The 20,539-nt window shown below is 33.8% G+C and overlaps 1 protein-coding gene across 1 annotated transcript in view; it reads left to right on the top strand.

Annotated features, from left to right (window-relative positions):
* LOC122507329 (acetylcholine receptor subunit alpha-like 1) overlaps nucleotides 1–20,539 on the top strand; it is a 169,738-nt gene that overhangs the window by 141,811 nt on the left and 7,388 nt on the right. The window lies entirely within an intron of this gene.

The following is a 20,539-nucleotide window of genomic DNA, read 5'->3' on the forward strand; positions in this document are numbered from 1 at the left end:
TTTTTGCTTTTAACACTGACCAACATTTTTGATTTTTTACACTACCGCCGGAAATTATTGGTACTGCTAGATGTGCAAGGCCTAAAAACGTACTAATATTTAAATCACGTTTTTTCTGTAAAAACAAATTTCAAAAAATAAACAATTATACCATTCGAAAGCTTATAATATTCTACGTTAAATGATATGCAATTAAAAATTTGAATAAATTACAGAAAGATTTAAGCAACCAATAAATTTGAAAAAAAAATTTTAATTAAAATTTTTTGACAATTTTTAAAACTCTAGCATATTTTTTAAAAACTCCAGACAAAGCTTAAAACTTATATAGCTGTCATCCTTCAAGTCTCATCTTTAATTTAAGACCAAAAAAGTTAAAAAATCATATTCGGTTCGCGAGATATCATTATAAATGTCAGAACATATTTTTGAACAAATACATTGAATTAGTAAATTTTTAGTTTTTGACTGAAAATGCTTGTACGTTTATAATGGTATCTCGCGAACCGATTAAGATATTTTAACATTTTTGGTCTTGAATTAAAGATGAGACTTGAAGTTTGAGGGCTTTGAAAAATGGTTTAATATTATTATTTTACAAAGTCAAATATATGAATTTTTTCGTCTTTTTGACTACTTTAACCCCAAGGAGTGCCGGAAAAGAAAAATTGAATTCCCTTTTTATAAAAACCTTATCGAAAAGGCCTTCTGGAACGTTCTTCCGGCAGGACGGACGCTTAGACGTTCTATCATTAAAGATTAATATGTTTTTGGGCCATGTTCGTGGAGCCGTAACAATAATTTCCGACGGTAGTGTATATTTGTAACTTTTGTCTTTATTTTCTTTTTATTTAATTCAATTTAATTTTTGAATCAAAATTCCTCATAACAAAAGGATATCCTAATTAAATGTAAGATATGCCAATAAAGTCCACAGGATATCCGGAAGTTATCTATGGAATATTTCTAGAACGTTCAGAGACAATAATGTGAAAAATATAACTTATTCAATTTATAATAATATTTTAATTTCTACCCACACAGCACTACATATATACCAGAATATAATGGAGGACATATTTCGGTACTTAAGGTGGGAAATCTGGTCAAACCGAGGTTTTTTTTCAAAGTGTTTTTTCTAAAGATATAATATATTTTTGTTAACTAACATTTTTTTTACATATAAGGGAACATATTCAGAAAAAAATTTAAACAAAAAAGATTAATTTAAATTTAAATATATGTATATATAGATATAGTAGTGACAAGTCAAAGAAACTTCAAAATTAGCGGGAGCTCTGGAGTCTACAAAAATGGTCTAAAACATAAAATGCAAGAAGTTTTGGTTAATATATGAAAAATAAAAAAAATGAGGATGAACCTTTAACATTTATGAATTTTCATTATAAAAAAATTAAGAGCACAATAAATGAAAAACAAATTTTACTTTTTTTATTTATTAGATAATCTTATCTTATCTGACTGTGATAAGATTATCTGAAAAGGGCTGAAAATCACATGAAACGTTATGACATGCAATTAAATGTGCAATAAATGATCAAAGATAAAGAAAAACATAAGTAACATCTTATCATTTTTTTTTTGCAAATTGAGGTTCATCCTCATTTTACTTTCATATATTAACCAAAACTTCTTGGATTTATGTTTTAGACCATTTTTGTGGACTTCAGAGTACCCGCCGATTTCAACGACCTTTTGGCTTGTCACTACTATATCTATCTATATATATTTAAAAAATTAATTCTTTTTTGTTTAAATATTCTTCTGAATATATTCCCTTATATGTAAAAAAATTTTAGTTAACAAAAATATATTATATCTTTAGAAAAAACACTTTGAAAAAAACCCTGTTTGACCAGACTTCCCCCTTAAAAATCAATAGAAAAGTTCATCAATCATCATTTCTAATGTTTTCTCATATGCCTTCTATCGAATGGCGTTATAAAAAAATGAAAAATTTATAAACAAAAAAGTTATTAATGTTTTTTTTAATAAAAAAATACGATTTTTTCAAATTTTTGTTTAGTTTTCAATTTTTCCTACTACGAAATAGCAGAAAAATAATTCCAATTGTTACGAATATCGTGAAAAAAATATATAAGCTACAAAATAGGACTATAGAGAAAATTAAAATGGCGGATAAAAAATGGAGTCTGAAATTCAAATTTATTTGCAAAATTTCACCCGAAAGTACGAAGTTGTTAAAAGTGTTTAGATTCGTAATCAGCGATGTCAAAAACACCCGAGTACTAAGTTTCAAAGCAAATCCAATGAGTTTTTGAAAATTTGTCAGCCATATTGGATCCGCCGTTTTGAATTATGAAAATTATATTTCAGATTCATAATCATCGACCCAAAAAAAACCCTGAGTAATAAATTTCAAGCGAATCTAAACACTTTTAACAATTTCGTACTTTCGGGTGGAATTTTTAAGTACCGAAATATGTTCTCAAACTTCTTGCCAAAATTTTGTATATTTGGGCGTTAAAGGGTTAATAAAATGAGACTTCTGTCTATACATTATTTTAAACTTGTGAATTTATATATTTTTTGGTTTTAAGATATATTAGAATTCGAAATATGTTCAAAAAATGTGTCTGTCTGTCTGTATGCAGAAATTTGTTCATAACAATTCAAGACGAAAAAAACCCTTTTTTGATTTTTAAATCCGTTAACTGTAACTGGAGAAAATTTGTTTTCAATTTTCATTACTAAAAAATTCAATTGTTAATAACTTATATATAAAAAAAAATTGTGTGGCATATTATTTTCAGAGATTCTTTTGAACCATAATAAGAGTCAAAAAAATAGTTTTGTATAAAAATAAAAATTTTTAGTTTTAGAAGATCCGTTTGGGAAATTCTAACCCTATTGTTTTAATATTCAGTTTTTCGATGCAATGCATCTGATTTGAAACATTAAAAATTAAGAACGATTCCTTAAAAGACGATTTGATAAGGCCCCATCTGTTTCACAAATATCAAAAAGTCATTGCTTTATTGTACAAAACAAAATAAAATTATTAATTAAGAAGTATTTTAATTTGCTTAGCGGAAATATACTTGCCTATTGAGTGCAACCAGAACTCTAAAAAATAGGATTCATATTAAACTTACTGACTTATAAAAATCAAACACCATACTGAATACGTCATTCTTAATTTTTAATGTTTCAAATCAGATGCATTCCAGCGACCTTGAAAACCCCAAACAGCGAATTCGATTAATTTTCAATTTTCTTAATCACCATATCAGGTCCGCTGTTTTTACTTTTTAAAGTCTGATGTCTTATTCGTAATCAGCTACCGGAAAACCGCCGATTACGCTGATTACAAATATGATGTCAGATTTTCTAAATTCAAAATGGCGAACCGAAATTGTAAAATTTAACGTATTTTTATGAAATTTGGTATTAAGGAGTTTTCGGTATCGCCGATTACGAATTTGATGTCTGATTTTCAATATTCAAAATGTAACATTTAAAGATTTTGGCTAAATTTTAGAAACTGTGTTAGGTGTTTCATGATTTTTAAATACGGAACCAGCTTACTCTTTGCATGATTCAGAACTAACGACGTGGACGTGGTAAGGCCGTAATATCTTACCTCTTTTAAACTCGTAAATCAGCAAAGAGCAAAGAATATTTTCGCCATCGGCAATATAAGATCGAATAAAATATGATTACCCCCAGTTTGTAATCAGCGACCCAGGAATCCCCTTTATACTAAGTTTCATAAAAATCAACCTTTAAAATTTGTGGTCGCCATAATTGGATTCGCCGTATTAAATTTTAAAAATCTGACATCATATTCTAATCAGCGATCCCAAAAATCTCTAGGTACCAAGTTTCATAAAAATTCATCAAATTTTTAAATTTTAGTCAGCTATACTGGATCCGCCATGTTGAATTATCAAAATCTGGCATCAGATTCGCAATCAGCGACCGCGAAAACCCACAGATATTGAGTTTCATTAATTTTAAATACAACAAAAAATTTGGACGTTAAGTATGTTTAAATTTTTTCGTCCGTTTTCCAGAGTGTAAAACCGGCCCTGAACTCACCACCAGATGGTGTCTGAAAGTCAGAGACAAAATCTCTCTTTTTAATGAACTTGGCTTTGGTGATTAGTTTTACCTTTCTTGACACTGTTTGTGTGTAACAAGGAAAGTCTCTGACCAAAGTCTTGATCTTATAACAGTCTCCAACACACAACTCAATTGCTTCATTAATGTTCAACTTAAAATTGGAGGTTCGAATAGTTCATCATTTAGTGCAGGAACACCGAAAATGCGTGGGTATTTCTTACGCAAATACTTCGATCTCTCCACTATTTTAAAAAGCAACTTTCTGCCATCGACAGCGGCGTGCTTGATCTTGATAGCAAACCATGACGCGACATAAACTTTCAAAACAAAACTATCTAAAGCTTTCAGATTAGCCAACAGGATACTTCGTCTTTACGTAGAAACAACTAGGCCATCCGCTAATCTAAAAGTTTTAGTTAGTTTTGTCTTGAAAGTTTATTTCCCGTCATGGTTTGCTATCAAGATGTAGCACTCCATTGTCTTTTTCTTCTTCTTTCCTTGTTAGTGGTCTATTGCAGAGCATACAGCCATATCTGTGTGTGATCACATATAATTATAGCGTTAAACATTAAACAGCGTTCATATGTAATAAACCAGAGCATTAATAATAACTCATAGGATATGTAGTTGCGAAATAGGGTAAATACAATTTTAAACCAAAATAGTGAAAAAGAAACACAAAAAATCCAAAAACAAGAAAAATCAAAGAAAACTCAAAAAGCAAATCGAAACAAAATAATAATAATTATTATTAACTAGAACCCAAAGTATATGAAAAAATTAAAATTTCAAATCAATTGAACAACAACATATCAAATTATAATACGGGATGTACTCCTGCCAATAAATCGGCCAAAGGCCTCAACAATCTCATCTGTAGGGCTCAACACAACCTCGAAAGGGTCAAAACTCTCCGGATCCTCAATCCTCAACCTGTGGACCAAGAAACCAAAAAACTCCGGTCTGTTTGGAGACAGAATAGGACATTCATTAAAAAGATGTTTCAAAGTTCTATCTTCTACTCCACAGGGGCAAGTGAGATCAACTCTCCATCCCAAACGGTTGAAGTGATCGAGGCAAATGACATGACCCGTCCTACGACGGGTAATGAAATTTATAGCTGTGCGAGAAGCTCTCGAACCATCGAACCAAGGTCTCCTCGTCTCGAGGTCAATTCTAGAAAAATATCTCACTCCCCTCGGATGTTTTCCAAAAAGGCCATAAGGCCTTAGCCTCAACACGACTGAGAAAATCAAAATGCCTCAAAAGATCCGGGCGAGGAAGACCAATCTTCTTCTTAAGAGCAGTTCTAGCAGACATTTTAGCTATATGGTCTGCAATGTCGTTACCAATTATCCCTTTATGGGATGGAATTCACATCAAGGAAATTTTTTGGCCTCTTAAACTGGCAGTGTAAATAGTAGTGAGAATTCTTTAAACAAGCTGGGGAGACGGCTCACTTCTAAAAACATTTTTTACATCGTAAAGAACCTGTTTAGCATCCGAAAGGATGAGAACGTTTGAAATATTCATTCTCTTGGTGTGAAGAATGGCAACCAGTATAGCATACGCTTCCGCTAAATAAGCCGAGGAAAAGTCCTGCAGAGCCACACCAAATCGAAAATTTGACTTAGGAATGTAAAATGAGCTACCAACAAACGATGAATCCAATCCTGAATCTGAGCCATCAGTATAAACAGAACCGAAATCCATATAGTTATCTCGCAAAATTGAATCAAGAACCTCAGAAGGACGATCACCTTCTTCACACTTTACTTGTAACAGATCTAGTTGAACATCCGTTAACATGGTGATCATTTCCCAAATCAAAATCAGCGGGTCTGTCAGTTTTACACAATGGAGCCCTGGCGATAGTTACCGGCATGCGACACCTGGAAGATCCAAGTCTTTCGGAGAGCAATTGTAGCTTTGGAATCAAAGGATTAAAACGCCAGGAAAAATTTCGAATAATGAAACGCCTAGTGAGCAATCGCCGTCTATAAATGAGGGGAAACTCATTGGACTGAGATAAGAGAACTGCAACCGGCGTAGTACTCATAACCCCCAGAGCCACCCTCAGAGCAGTATTCTGGACCCTATCCAGCATACAAAGAGCTACCGAATTAGCAGATCCATATAATATCCATATAACTGTAAGAGCCAGGGCTGGAGCAGCACCCCAACTGACCTTTGAAATAACCTTGAGAACATTGATAGCCTTGCTAGCCGGAGAAACATTTTTCCTTATATGTGGAATCCAAGTAAGTCTGGAATCCAAGAGAATTCCCAGATATTTTAGTTCAGGTGAACCCAATGTACGAGAGCCATCAACTTCAATAGAAATATTCCTATGTTCAATCCTCTTGGACGAAAATGGACAAAGCACGCACTTTGTGGATGGAATCCCCAGACCCATCCGCAATAGCCAATCCGACAGCGGAGCAACAGCTTCATCAAGGTGAGCCTTTGCCTCAAGAACATCACCGCCCCTGGAGTGCACAAGGAGATCGTCTGCGTACAGTGCAGCCCTCACATGAGCAGGAAACCTAAGCATACGCAGATTTTGGTTCAGGATTAAGGGGCGTACATTATTAAATGCACCCTCAATGTCGATTGCTAATGCAAGGGTGACACAACCCCTAATAAATCCCTGCAGAATATCCGTGACAACAGCCGAGATACAATTCATAGATGATCGCTTTTATCGAAATCCAAATTGGAAACTAGGGATAATGTTTCTCTGTTCCGCAAAATGTTTCAACCTACGATGGATTATTCTTTCCATAAGCTTGGAAAGAACCGCTGTAATGGAGATGGGACGAAAGCCTTTCCCTCCCGGTTTTGGAATAAAGATAACCCTAGTATTCCTCCAAGCCTCAGAAAATAATAAATTCACAAAAAACATTAAACAATCTTAAGGGGATCCCACTTATCGACATTACAGATCTAAAATGATTAAAAATGTGCAACGACCGTTTCTTGGAAAATATAAGATATTATTACCTATAAATTTGGAAAACTCATTTTTTATCATGAATACACAGGATGAGTATTTTATTTGTTGTAATTATTAAAAAAAATATATTGTTAGAAAATTAAATATGGTCAGTTTCCAAGAGCCCAAACTGCAACGACCTTTTCTTAAAAACAACAAAACAAAATAATTTTTCCATTTAGCAAACTTAATTTTAATAAAAAATACACATAATAAGATTCATTACATATGAAAACAACAATAAAAAACTTTAATTTATGTAAACTGTTTTGTATAGCAATTGGCACTTGATATTTAATTTACTAGCATTAACTTTTCTTTAACAATTTGAACAAAATAAATGTCTCACATTGTGTGTCTTTCATCACTAATGAATTTCTACTCAAAAAGAAAACATTATATTTTATTATTGTTAATTTAAAGCTAAAAATAATCAAAATTTGTCAGTTTTGGAACCTTTGTCGCTATCTCTTGGTTCTATGAACTACTAAAAGCTGTCACATGTGTACTTCTTGTTGTAAATTGCTATACAAAACAGTTTACATAAATTAAAGTTTTTTATTGTTGTTTTCATATGTAATGAATCTTATTATGTGTATTTTTTATTAAAATTAAGTTTGCTAAATGGAAAAATTATTTTGTTTTGTTGTTTTTAAGAAAAGGTCGTTGCAGTTTGGGCTCTTGGAAACTGACCATATTTAATTTTCTAACAATATTTTTTTTAATAATTACAACAAATAAAATACTCATCCTATGTATTTATAATAAAAAATTACTTTCACAAATTTATAGGTCACAATTCCTTATATTTTTCAAGAAACGGTCGTTGCAGATTTTTAACTATTTTTGATCTGCATTGTCGGTATGTGGGATCCCCTTAAGCAGAAACGCTGAGCCTTCAGCGAAAGAGCCCTCAGCCATTCCCAGGTGACATAATCCGTTCCAGGGGCAGACCTGATGTTACCTCGCATAAGAGCAGACCAAAACTCATGCCAAGAGAAGGAGGAATTAAAGATATTGCTCTCATCAATAGAAGTATGACGAAGAACAGGGACCGGTGGAATCTCCTCAAAAACAAGTTTATTCTGGAGTTTTTCTATCTCAGGAGACCTAGATGAATCCTGATTAAATCTTGGATCTCGAGGACCACTCTTCAAAGATCTCACTACAGACCAAGTGTTAGCGAGACTAACATTCGGGGACAATTCATTGCACATAGACTTGAATTAATCACGCTTCTTATTGCGCAAGAACCATTTAACCTCCAAATCCACCCTCCTAGCTTCCAACTCATTTTTTCTAGTCTGATTTCTCCAATAGGCTCTGTTAGATTCTCTTCTTCTCCCAATTGCATCGTCACATTCCGCACTCCACCATAATGGACGAGATTTACATTTCCGTGAATTTAAAGAAGGCAAGTAACCACCACAAGCCTCCACAGAAGTTACCATTCCAGAGACGAAGGCGTCACAAATCCCAAGCGGAGGTTCACCCGAATCCAGGGCCGCAGTTAAGACGGTAATACATCCGTCCACCCGTTCCTGAAATAAGGGCCAATCAACACTCTGTACATTATACCTAATCGAGGAAGCTTTACAAAAATTGGGTTCACAGGAGAGTGAGGAAGTAATCAAGACATGGTACGATCCAAAATGGTCACCAGTAACTTCTCATGTGAATAGATGATGTATCTCAAATAAGATAAATATTAAATTCAAGTTAGACTGATTGCGATGATCAAATGGAGAGAATGTAGGCATTAAGTACAACAAAACCCTGGTCCGCTGCAACAGAAGACAAGTATCTGCCTCTAGCTTCCGAACGCGCTGCACCCCAAGACTCGTGATGAGCTCTGAAGTCACCACAGATAATTGGGTATGGATGTGAATTGACAAGGTCAAAAATGGTAAGCCAGTCGTCGTAATCAGTGTGAACGTTAGGTGGATAATAAAGCAGAATGAAGGAAATCATTCCCAAGTCTGAGCCATCATTAATAAACAAAAGGTCAACCTCCCCTCCACAAAGAACCGGAACTTGTACACATTCAACTTTCAAACCATCCTTGTACACTTAGGTGGTTCAAACAGAACTGGCACTCCATTGTCGATGTCAGCAAGTTGCTTTTTGGAATAGTGGAGAGATCAAGGTATTTGCCTAAGAAACACCGTTTTGTTAGACGGTGTTTCTTAGATGGCAGGGGCGGAGACACAGATCCACGCATTTTCCGAGTTCCTTCAATAAATTTTCAAGCAACGCAATAAAATTCAGGAGTGTATTCAAGACTACTCTAAGGTCAGGACTTTAGTCGGAGACTTTCTTCGTCACACACAAGCGGTGCCTCAAGTTCCACTCTCACTTTGTGATTCTCCTCTCTCTGCACCAAAGTCCTGTCATTTGACATTCAAAGATTCTTCAGTTCCGTGGAGCAAGCTAGGTCTCTCTTTATACGTAACTAAATTTAAACAAATACACTTGTAATAATACGTGTAATTCCTATTACAAATTTACATGTTTGTTAAAAGTTGTGATTACATGTGTAATTACACGTGGATTTTTTTAATAAAACTATTTTTATAATATTGAAGTTTAAAAATTTGTTGAAAATTGAAATTTTGAATTTGAATCTACGTTTATTATTTCGTAACCTATGTTTTTTTAATTGTATAATATTTCAACTAAAAAATCAAAAATTAAATTATAACTAAGGATGTGTTATTTGTAGTTAGTTAAAGTTTTGTGTATGTAGTTTTCTTCCGGAATAAAAAGTTAATAGGTCGTAAACGTGATCATTGAATAGATAAGGATGCTACAAAGAACACGGTTTTCTATATAGAATATATCAGAAGGATAAAATAAGAAAAAAAGTAATTTAATACAGTGTATTGATTAATCTTTTTCTACCTTTTCATGAAGAAGTAAGTTTTTACGAGAATAGAAAGAAGGTCACAGATTATAATTATTACAATGAACAAGATTTCTCATCGGAAAAAATTTCTACTGAATTATGTTTGATAATTAGTCATCACTATCAATTTTAATTAATAAAATTTTACTAGTTTATACATTTTTAAATATTTTTTGGTCTATAACATTTGATTCTAATTTTGCATGTAAAATGATTCCCTGAATCCAAAAATGAAGTCTAAAATTTAGAAATGTGAAACAGTTTTTAAAATATCGTTGATTTTTCATTTTTTTTGTTATAAAAAAAGTTGTTTCACTTAAATGTTCATGTTCTTAGTTCCAGTGGACGGACTATAATACCTTTATTTAATTAAAAGCAATTAAATTTTCAATTAACTATCACTACTATATTTTTCAATTCGATCATCGCCTTAAGCGTTATTGATGAATATATTGCATATTTTGATTCAAATTTATAAAAATTTACAATAAAATCTAGATTCTATTAATGATTGCACTAAAATAAAATTTTAAATGACCCAATTCATGATTCGTTTTTAAAATTTGATATGTTGATATGAAAGAAAATAAGCGTTTGTTTTTATGAAAATTGATAAAAAGTCTTGTTTGTAATCTCATGTGAAATCACATAAAAATGAATAAGAATAAGAATAAGAATTTCTTATAGAATTCCATGTGGAATTTCTATGTGTAATTACACAGGGCGTTTTCTACCCTGGTTAAAAATTAGGATTGATTTCGGACTAATCCGAAAAACGGTGCTGTTTATGGTCAGGTTTTTGTCATACGTAATTAGTCCGGATAAATCCGGTAGGTTTTACTAGTGAATCCGCAGATAGTTTGAATCAGTCCGGTTTGTGGTCAAGTTTTTGAATAATGATAAAATCCTTACGAAACTGGGATTGAACTCGCATACCTTGAGCCTAAAGTACTTCGCCTTAAGCACCTCAGCCGTTGAAGACAGATATGAACCTCTACAAAGTTTACGAACTCACTTGTCAATGAAATGAATTTAACTTAAAAATATTTCAATAAATTTTATCTTTAGCATTTTGTAAGCCAATATTAAACAAAGAAAATAATTTTTTAATTTATGAAAATTGTCTTGAATATGTCTTTTAAACTTTGCCAAAAGACGTCAGCAAAAAGACATTCTTAGTACGTCTTTTGAACAAGTGTACCCACTGGATAGTGAACTAGTATCTAGAAGAAAAAAGTCCAATTTACAGTTAGGTTTTGTCATCCGAAATTAGTCCAGATAAATCCAAACACTAATTCCAAATTGTTGCTGACTAATATCCGATTCTTAGCATACACATTTTGGATTAAGTCTTTCAACTAGTCACCGTTATCTTCTTCTTAATGCTTCAGCTTGGCTTTCTCGATAATGGCCTGTAGTTTTTTTAATCCGTCCTTTATCGTGTGGCTGACGATCTTTTGAACGTCACAAGACTTCAACATTTTTGGGACCTCGAATTATAAATTGATTCGCCAAAGTCTTTTATTCTCTATTACAAAAATTAAAAATAACTAAATTTACCAGAAAGGCGCCAGGTCTTACTTGGACCAATTCAATGAATTTAAATAAGAAAATCAAATAATTTAAATATAGTCTTACTCGACTAGCTCGGGAAATTAAAAAGAAAGCTGAGAGGTGTGAGTTCAAAAATTAAACCATTTTTTAATTTAATAGCTTTTAATAAATCAAAAAACTATCTTTATATGGTGGTTCAACAAAATAGTCATGAAAAAAGATAACCAATATAATTAATTGTTAAAAATTCAAACATACAGCAGTCAAATTTAACCCGAGAAAGACAAAGGTGATCCGACGCGAAGCGCGAGTCTCATTCGAAGTTACCAGACAAAATTAATCATGAAATTAAAAACTAATCAAACAATAAAATTAGCCACACAACAAGAGACACGAGGTCACCAGACTAATCTCCTTGTTGTCAAGCTGAGACGGCACCAGCCAAAATTCAACAAAAAGATAACCCTGAGAGAAAAGCAAACTGCAAAAATCATTCTTTTAACCATAACATTGCGTCGGAAAACAGACATAGTAACTGACAGAAGGGCTATTGATAAGTGTCCTACATTTGGCGTTGATTGAAAGTTCGTCGTCCACTCAACACTTGTCACAAATAGATTCAATACAAAAAGAACTAATAATAATACGGATCGCTGCGAGTGAGTGAGCAAAGCGTGGTAGGCAACTCGCCATCGGCAAGGAGAATCCTGTGTATCGAATAGAGGTTAATTTCTGACGTAGATTCGAAAATCATTCCCTTCCTGCTTCTTTTGAGTTGCGGGGTTTAAATCATTTAGCATACAGGCGTCCAGGTAACCTTTAAATAAGCAAGAATCTCGGTGAGCAGGGCCACATGCGAACAGGGCACCTGGGCGGGAGGCCAGAAGTTACTTTAACATCCATAATTGGTTCCAATAAAAAAACGATGAATTCCTTGGAACAAAGTGGCCTTTAATTCCTCGAGAGAGCTCCTTTTTGTAATCAAATTCAATAAGAAACTCAGTATCAGAGTGGGAATTTCCAGGGACACTTGGCGGTAAATTTGAATGGTAGACGGGAATCATCACTCCTGAAGTCGGCAACATGAAGTCAGAAACGTCTCTTAGTAACACACGGCAAAATAACACTGATTTCTAAAGTCGGGTCTCTCGTTATTCAATGCTCCAAGCAGGTTTAAATAAAACAAATATAAAAAGTAAAAAAATGCAAAAAATTATTTGAATATTGTCGATTACTGAGCTTCCCGCTATCCTCCAAGTGAATTCAAATATTTTACACCGTTACAAGATAAGTTGCTCACCTGCTTATGGACAGTTTCCGGATTCTTAGCATACATATTTCGGATTGTTTCGTAATTGTTTCGAAATAGGATTTTACCACACTAATTCCAAATTGAAGGTGACCAATATCGGATTCTTTGCATACAGATTTCTGTTTGTTTTATACTTGTTTAGGATTATGTCTTTTAACTGGACTAAATCCAGATTGTTGCAGACAGCCTTTGGATTGTTTAGAACTTGTTTTGAATCAAGTTTTTTAACTAGATTAAATCCGGATTGTGTCGGACTGATTTCGTATTCTTTACATATTGATTAGGAATATTTCTGTTCTTAGTGTAAAAAAATTTTTCACCTGACATAAATTCAGATTGTTGCGGACTAATTACAGACTAAATTCATAGATATTTAGGATCACTCCGGAGTGTTTACTTTGTACAGGTTCAAATCTGTCTTTAACGGCTGAGGTGTGCTATCCTGTCCTGAAAGTGAATGAGCCCAGTGACTCCTTCTCGTCTAACAGATGAATTTTGGGAATCTGAGGGTTGTCCCTTCATGACAGGTTTCGAACGAATTCAGAATAGCTCCTATTACGTTTCGATAGGCGAGAAGCACGATGTTAAGGGAAGTACCGCAGGTTGCTCTGGATATAATCCTAAGAAGATTAAGGACTCTAGTAACCATATCCACGATTACGCGGATATTACTTTCCCACGTAAGACGTCTATCAAAGAGTACTCGCAGGTCCTACATGGTTTTTTGCATTCGATGGGCATGCCCGAAATGTTGTTATGAAGATATTTGAAACATTTTATCTGGTGAATACGCAGGCTGTGGTCTCTAAAGGAGACAAATCAAGCCCCAATGTTTTCATCCCGTCAACCAGTTCTTGGAGTGTGAAGTTGACTCTATTTGAAATAACCTCATCTTTTTTATACGTATCGTAGTATACAGAAGCAGGTAGTCAACGTACATGGTGATCTTCATGTCTGGAGGTAAAATGTTTAGAATGCCATTTAAGTCAGTGGAGATAGCTAGAGTATACTCTCTTAAAATTGCTTGATATTGCAGACCAGAACAAACATTCAATGAAGGGTGGGAATATGTTATTAAATATGCAAAAGGCAGGTTAAAATTGTGATGCTGTTAATATATAAATAAATATGATTTGAATATAACAAAATTGAATTAGTTTTGAAATTATTAATTGTTAATACGCTAAAATCCAAAATATTAAAACAACGCACAATTGCAATTAAAAAGCTGCGAAACACAAATATTCAGTTCGAGGTGACATCTTCCTACATTTTGTTATTACTGGAAAGATTTGTAGGAGGATTTCCAATAGTAGGGATGTTCCCAGGATTAGAGTATACTCTGAGCTTTTGAAAATATATTATAAATGTCCACAACAAACGACGCCACGGAATCAATACTGCAACGCTTTCTGCGGAAACCGTATTGATGACTAGGGATAAGTCCACGTCATTCAACATCATGCTCCAGTCTGAATTGAATGAGTATCCCGAAGATTTTAGAGAACAGAGAGGTGAGTGCTATTGGACGATAGCCCTTGCCGCCCGGTTGGGGATGCAAAGTTACACGTGTCTGAAGCTATAAGTTGGGAAAAGAAGAGTGCAAGGCATTTGTCTGAATAAAGTAGAAAGAAATTCATGTGTAATACTGTCAAGTCCAGGGGAGGTTTTAGGTATATATGAAAGAATGGCGGCTTTGAATTCTACACTTAGTAAAGGTAGAAAAATTGGTATTGCTATGAAATTTTTGTGTTAATGAAAGGAATGTTTGTGGGAGGAATGTCTTAATGTGGGAGACCGTTTTTCGGAATTTGAAGATGTTAGGAGATTGTGTGTCAATGAAAATGTTTGTGAACAGTTAACAAAATACCGAAACGATCTCCTACGTAAATACATTACTCCCGCCAACATTCCTTTCATGAACGAAGGACCGAACCGAATCCAGGGCAAACTTTTCGATAAAAGATCGAAATTCAGACCAATTAACTTTAAACGGTACATAGGGCATGAAGATTAAATTTTTTTAAGTCTGATGTCGGTCGATAAAAGGACGGGTAAGTGATCAGAAGAAAAAGCATCCCAAATGAAGTAGTGGTTTTACAGACAACAGTCTAAAATGGACGATGAGCAGAGCATGAGGTCAAGGTTACTACCTGATTCATTGTCATCCTGATATTTCGTGAGCAAGGTAGTATTTAAAGCATATATAGATTCTTGGATAGAGAGAAAGTAAGTAACTACAAAGTGACAAATGGAAGGGAGTCAAAGATGTTTTCCCAAGCGCCACGGGGAATGTACCCTCCTGGGGAGAGTACAAGCAAGAAATCTGTGTTTTACCATATAGGATAGGAACGATGATGGATACAAGAACAATTTGGAGATTTGTCAGTTGAAGAGTTGTGTAGTTAAGAAAAGCAATTTCCCTGCGTATGAGTATCATAAGCATAACACCCACTCTTCCACCTACAGGTCGATACTGTCTGACGGTGATAAAGTTTGGAATTTTAAAGTAGAAGGAAGCGTGTTTCTGTTATGCAGGCGATATTTGGGTTGTAGATCCGTAGCAGCGTTTCAAGTTCAGGTCTCTTGGGGATAATAATTCTCGCATTCCATAATAAAAGTGTAAAAGATTTGTTTAGAGATCTGTATTGTTGGGAAAATACATAAGATGTATGGGGAATGTGGCAAGGGGTAAGTAATTTAAAATTGCCTGATATTGCAGACCAGAACAAACATTCAATGAAGGGTGGGAATATGTTATTAAATGTGCAAAAGGCAGGTTAAAATTGTGATGCTGTTAATATATAAATAAATATGATTTGAATATAACAAAATTGAATTAGTTTTGAAATTATTAATTGTTGATACGCTAAAATCCAAAATATTAAGACAACGCACAATTACAATTAAAAAGCTGCGAAACACAAATATTCAGTTCGAGGCGACATCTTCCTACATTTTGTTATTACTGGAAAGATCTGAAGGAGGATTTCCAATAGTAGGGATGTTCCCAGGATTAGAGGATGTGTTGGTAAGTTGTGACTGACTTGAAGAATTGTCGATAGGTGATGGTGTGGGAGGACCTTCTTCATCAAGAGGGGTAGTTTTGTCCATATTTATGTGGCTTATGTTATTCTTCCAAACAATCTCATATCCCGGTGTAGTAATGCCTTTATTCAGTAGGAGGTTTTTCACTTCCTGATAACCGATATTTCCTTCAATTCTATGCCTCATGACAAGAAATTCAAATTTATAAAAAGAACAAACACGAGCGGAGATAGCATGTTTCCCGGATCAGTTAAAGGAATGAGGAGGGTGATTACGCTTATTGCAGTCCTCCTGCATGTGGGGGCCTCCACAAAATTCGCATGTAAAGTAGTATGTATGTAAAGTAGTATATACAATGTATCTACATTGTTCTTTAATGTGTCTGAAGCGTTGACACTTGTGACAGCGCTTGGGAGGGGGTACGCATAGTGTGAGTTTAAAGGTAGCTCTTGAAATGAGGGTCGAATCAGAGATGGTAACGCCCGAGAAGACAAATTCGACAAGTTCTGATATTTCCTTTGTATTCAGAGTTCTCCTATGAATCGTGATGATGTTTTCAAGTGTTTCGGGTAACAGTTTAGTGCTAATGTTATGCGGAGAAAGGTCTAATATAAGGTTTAAAATAACAACTTACCAACACATCCTCTAATCCTGGCAACATCCCTACAATTATTGGAAATCCTCCTACAAATCTTTCCAATGATAACAAAATGTAGGAAGATGTTTCCTTCAACTGAATTGGAGACTGTTTTTTGCAGCTTCTTAATTAAAATTGTGCGTTGATTTCATACACTACCATAAGGAATTATCGGTACGGCTGGACACGCACGGCCCAAAAACATACCAATCTTCAAATCACGATTCTTTAGTAAATACAAATGTCAGAAAATTAACATACGTTGTTCCGCTACAGTCCCAAAGGTCTCTTAGTGTACATTATTAAAATTTTCACTTATGTATCATTAATCATAGAACTTAATAATCTTTTGAATAGTATATTTGTTAATTTTCTGACATTTGTATTTACTAATAAATCGTGATTTAAAGATTGGTATGTTTTTGGGTCGTGCGTGTAGCCGTACCTATAATTCCCGACGGTAGTGTATTTTGGATTTTAACGTTTCAATAATTTATACTTTCAAAACTTATTCAATTTTATTATATTCAAATCATATTTATGTATTAATTAACAGCAACACGATTTGAACCTGCCTTTTGGACATTAAATAACATTTTACTTTCACCTAATTTACTAATTGATGTTCTCTGTTTATCGTCCATTTTACAGAAATCTTCCACTACTGTCATTTTAGATGTTTTTTCTTCTGATCACTTACCCGTTCCTTTATCAGCCGACATCAGACCTAAAAAAAATTTCATCTTCGTGCCCCAAGTACCGTTGAAAGGAGCTTGATTGGTCTGAATTTCGATATTTTGTCGAACAGGTTGCCCTGGATTCGGTTCGGTCCTTAGGACCACTAATTCTTCAGCCATGTTAGCTGGAATGTTGGTGGGAGGAATATTTTTACGTAAGAGATCGTTTTAGAATTGTGTCAACTATTTACAAACATTTCCACTGACACACAATCTCCTAACATTTTAAAATTCCGAAACGATCTCCTACGTAAAGACATTCCTTTCATTTACACACAAAAGTTTTATAGCAATAACAATTTGTCTCCATTCTCTTATTCCTTATCATCAATACGGTTTCCGCAAGAAGCGTTGCAGGATTGACTGATCAGCACTTTTAACATCTTTTATTGAAATATTTTGAATAGAGTCAACTCCAAAATCTTGGTTGACTGGCTGAAGACATTAGGACTGGATGTGTCTTCTTCAGAGACCACAGCATGCATATGAAAGTCATATCCGCGTAATCGTGGATAATGCCACTAGAGACCTCAATCTTCTTAGGATTATATCTATAGCAACCTGGGGTACTTCCTCTAACATCGTACTTCTCGCTTATCTCACCTTAATAGAAGATATTCTAGATTGATGTACACCACTATTTGCGGACGCGGTCATATCCAATCTGAAAGTTCTCGACAGAGTTTAATCAGGGGAGCTGTTCTATAACTTCAACGCACATTCACTTTACCATACTTCACATTCACTTCACCTCATTTTCACTTCACTTTTACTTGAGAAGTAAAAGTCGGGTAAAATTAACTGGAAGTGAGGTGATATGAAAGTAAAGTGAAAATAAAGTGAAGTCAAAATGAGGTGCATCGTTTTGATAGTGAGTTTTGTTCGTGTTGATGCAAAGAAAGTTGATGTAGAAACTCCTTGCGGGGTTGTTTTTACAAAGCTTGGATTTGTTGAATCAAACCAGAGATCATAATTACAATGATTAGAAACCGTTATTAATTTAACTTGGTTAATAAATAATACCATAGAAATTTTTAGGTTGCATAGAAGGTGACAACATAGTGAAAAGTTAAATAATAATTTAATGATAAAAGTTTGTGAAAGAATAAAAAGATTCATAACTAATCGTGTTCCGGTCAAGAGAAATTCGCCTGATTCAGTGTTCCATGACAAAAAGTGTTCCATGAAGAGAATTTCATTCCATATGGCGCGATATTGATCCCACCGGCTCTCGTATGTAGTCGGAAAAAATATGAGTCATATATATATATATGGAATTTCGCATCGTTAGACGCTCTCTCGTAAATTCTAAAGGATGCGGTTTTCCCCATTCTAGTATATAGATACTTTTATATATTAAACATATAACCGTCCATATGAAATTACTTACTCCAGTCAGAGCAGCATTGTACATTTCTCTGTGGGTGCATGTGTGGATATCTTAATTCAATTCTACTTCCCTTCTCCTCTTTTAAGAAATGAAAAGAAAAAAATATCTGGAGATTTTCACTTTTCTTATTTTATTTCCTTTCATTTAATAAAGTGCTCACACTTTTAAATATTATTAATTTATTAATGCTTTATTTATTTATTTTTTCATTATTATTTTTTTAATTTTAGCAACAAAACATTTGGAAAATTTTAGAATTTTTTTATCACTAACAGTATCTAAGGAGTCATGCAAATAATACGTCACGCGTTTTTTTATCATTTTCATTCCCCCCCTTCCTTCCCCAACGCATGTCACACTTCGTCACAAATATGGTGTCCCCCTCCTCCTGCAACGTGATATCACAAACAAGTTTTTTTTGGCAGTGTCGTCTGTCACAATACATTACATAAAAAACTATTAAAAATTAACAAATTAGTAAGAAGTTTTAAGATCTTTTTTATTTATTTCAATTGTGATAAAAGTTTTGGCCTTAGGGAAGTGCGCATCTGTGCGGTCGCATAGGGCGCCGCTACTTGGAAAGCACTTTTCAGAAAATATTATGTATTTTAGAATTTTTCATTTATCAAAAAATAATTATAATGTGACGAAGGGAAAAACCTTGTACTCCAGTCCTTTATTAGTCCTTTATTACCCTTATAGAAAAAATCAATTAGTTATAATTACAAACATTAATAACTTTCTCTATTATTGTTAATCGTGTTTCTAAATCGTGTTGCACCAATACATTACGATTATTTATAAAAATGTCTTTAATCGTCCACAATTGCTTTGAATCACTTCACTACCAAGGCGTTCCAAATGGATTCCACGGGCCAGTCGTGGCCCAAATTGTCAAAAACACCGAAATAGCGTTCCTAATCGAACTTCATTTTGGATTTTTTTGGATTTGAAACTGGAATTAGCTTCAAATCATATCCTTCCTGTTGATGCCTACCACCTTCCTTATATTTCTTCTATTATTAACAATACTTTATTTGGAATTAAAAATAACATTGGAGAGCCTCACTGTAAATATGATTTTAATCGAGCTAATTTAGCTTAGTTGCACTTATTCCCTCTTGACATAAAGTGGAACACTATTCTGAACGTTGCTAATATTGAGGATGCAGTTACCATATTTTACGATATAGTTTATAATGCTTTTAATATATTTGTACCTATTAAAACTTTTATGGTGACTACCTATTCCTCATGGTTTAGAATGATCTTAAACGTCTAGTTTCACTCAAGAAAGCTGCTCATATTAAGCATAAGCGTAAAAATTCTCCTTTTTATTATTTCATTTTTTTCCGTTTACGTGCCGAATGTAAAAATAAGTCTAAATTATGTTATAAAAAATACGTACACTACCTTCGGAAATTATCGGTACGGTCTCACGCGCATGGCCCAAAAACATACGAATCTTTAAATCACGATTTTTCTGTAATAGAAAATGTCAGAAAATTAACAAAATACAAAGTACAAAGTACAAAATTGACTATTTCAATGCATTTGGCCAAAAACATACTCTGACATATATAATGATATCTCGCTAACCGAATAAGATTTTTTAAGTTTTTTGGTCTTAAATTAAAGTTGAGACTTAAAGAATGACATCTATACAAGTTTTATTTATTAAAATTGCCAGTTGTATGTTATTCAACGTAAAATATTATAAGTTTTCGAATGGCATATTTGTTAATTTTCTGACATTTGTTTTTACAGAAATATCGTGATTTAAATATTCGTATGTTTTTGGGCCATGCGCGTGGAGCCAACCTCATTTTGTTGTTCGCGCAACCCTACTGTGCC

The sequence above is a fragment of the Leptopilina heterotoma genome, unplaced genomic scaffold, assembly GCF_015476425.1.
Source record: "Leptopilina heterotoma isolate Lh14 unplaced genomic scaffold, ASM1547642v1 Lhet_46, whole genome shotgun sequence".
In the NCBI taxonomy this organism is placed as follows: domain Eukaryota; kingdom Metazoa; phylum Arthropoda; class Insecta; order Hymenoptera; family Figitidae; genus Leptopilina; species Leptopilina heterotoma.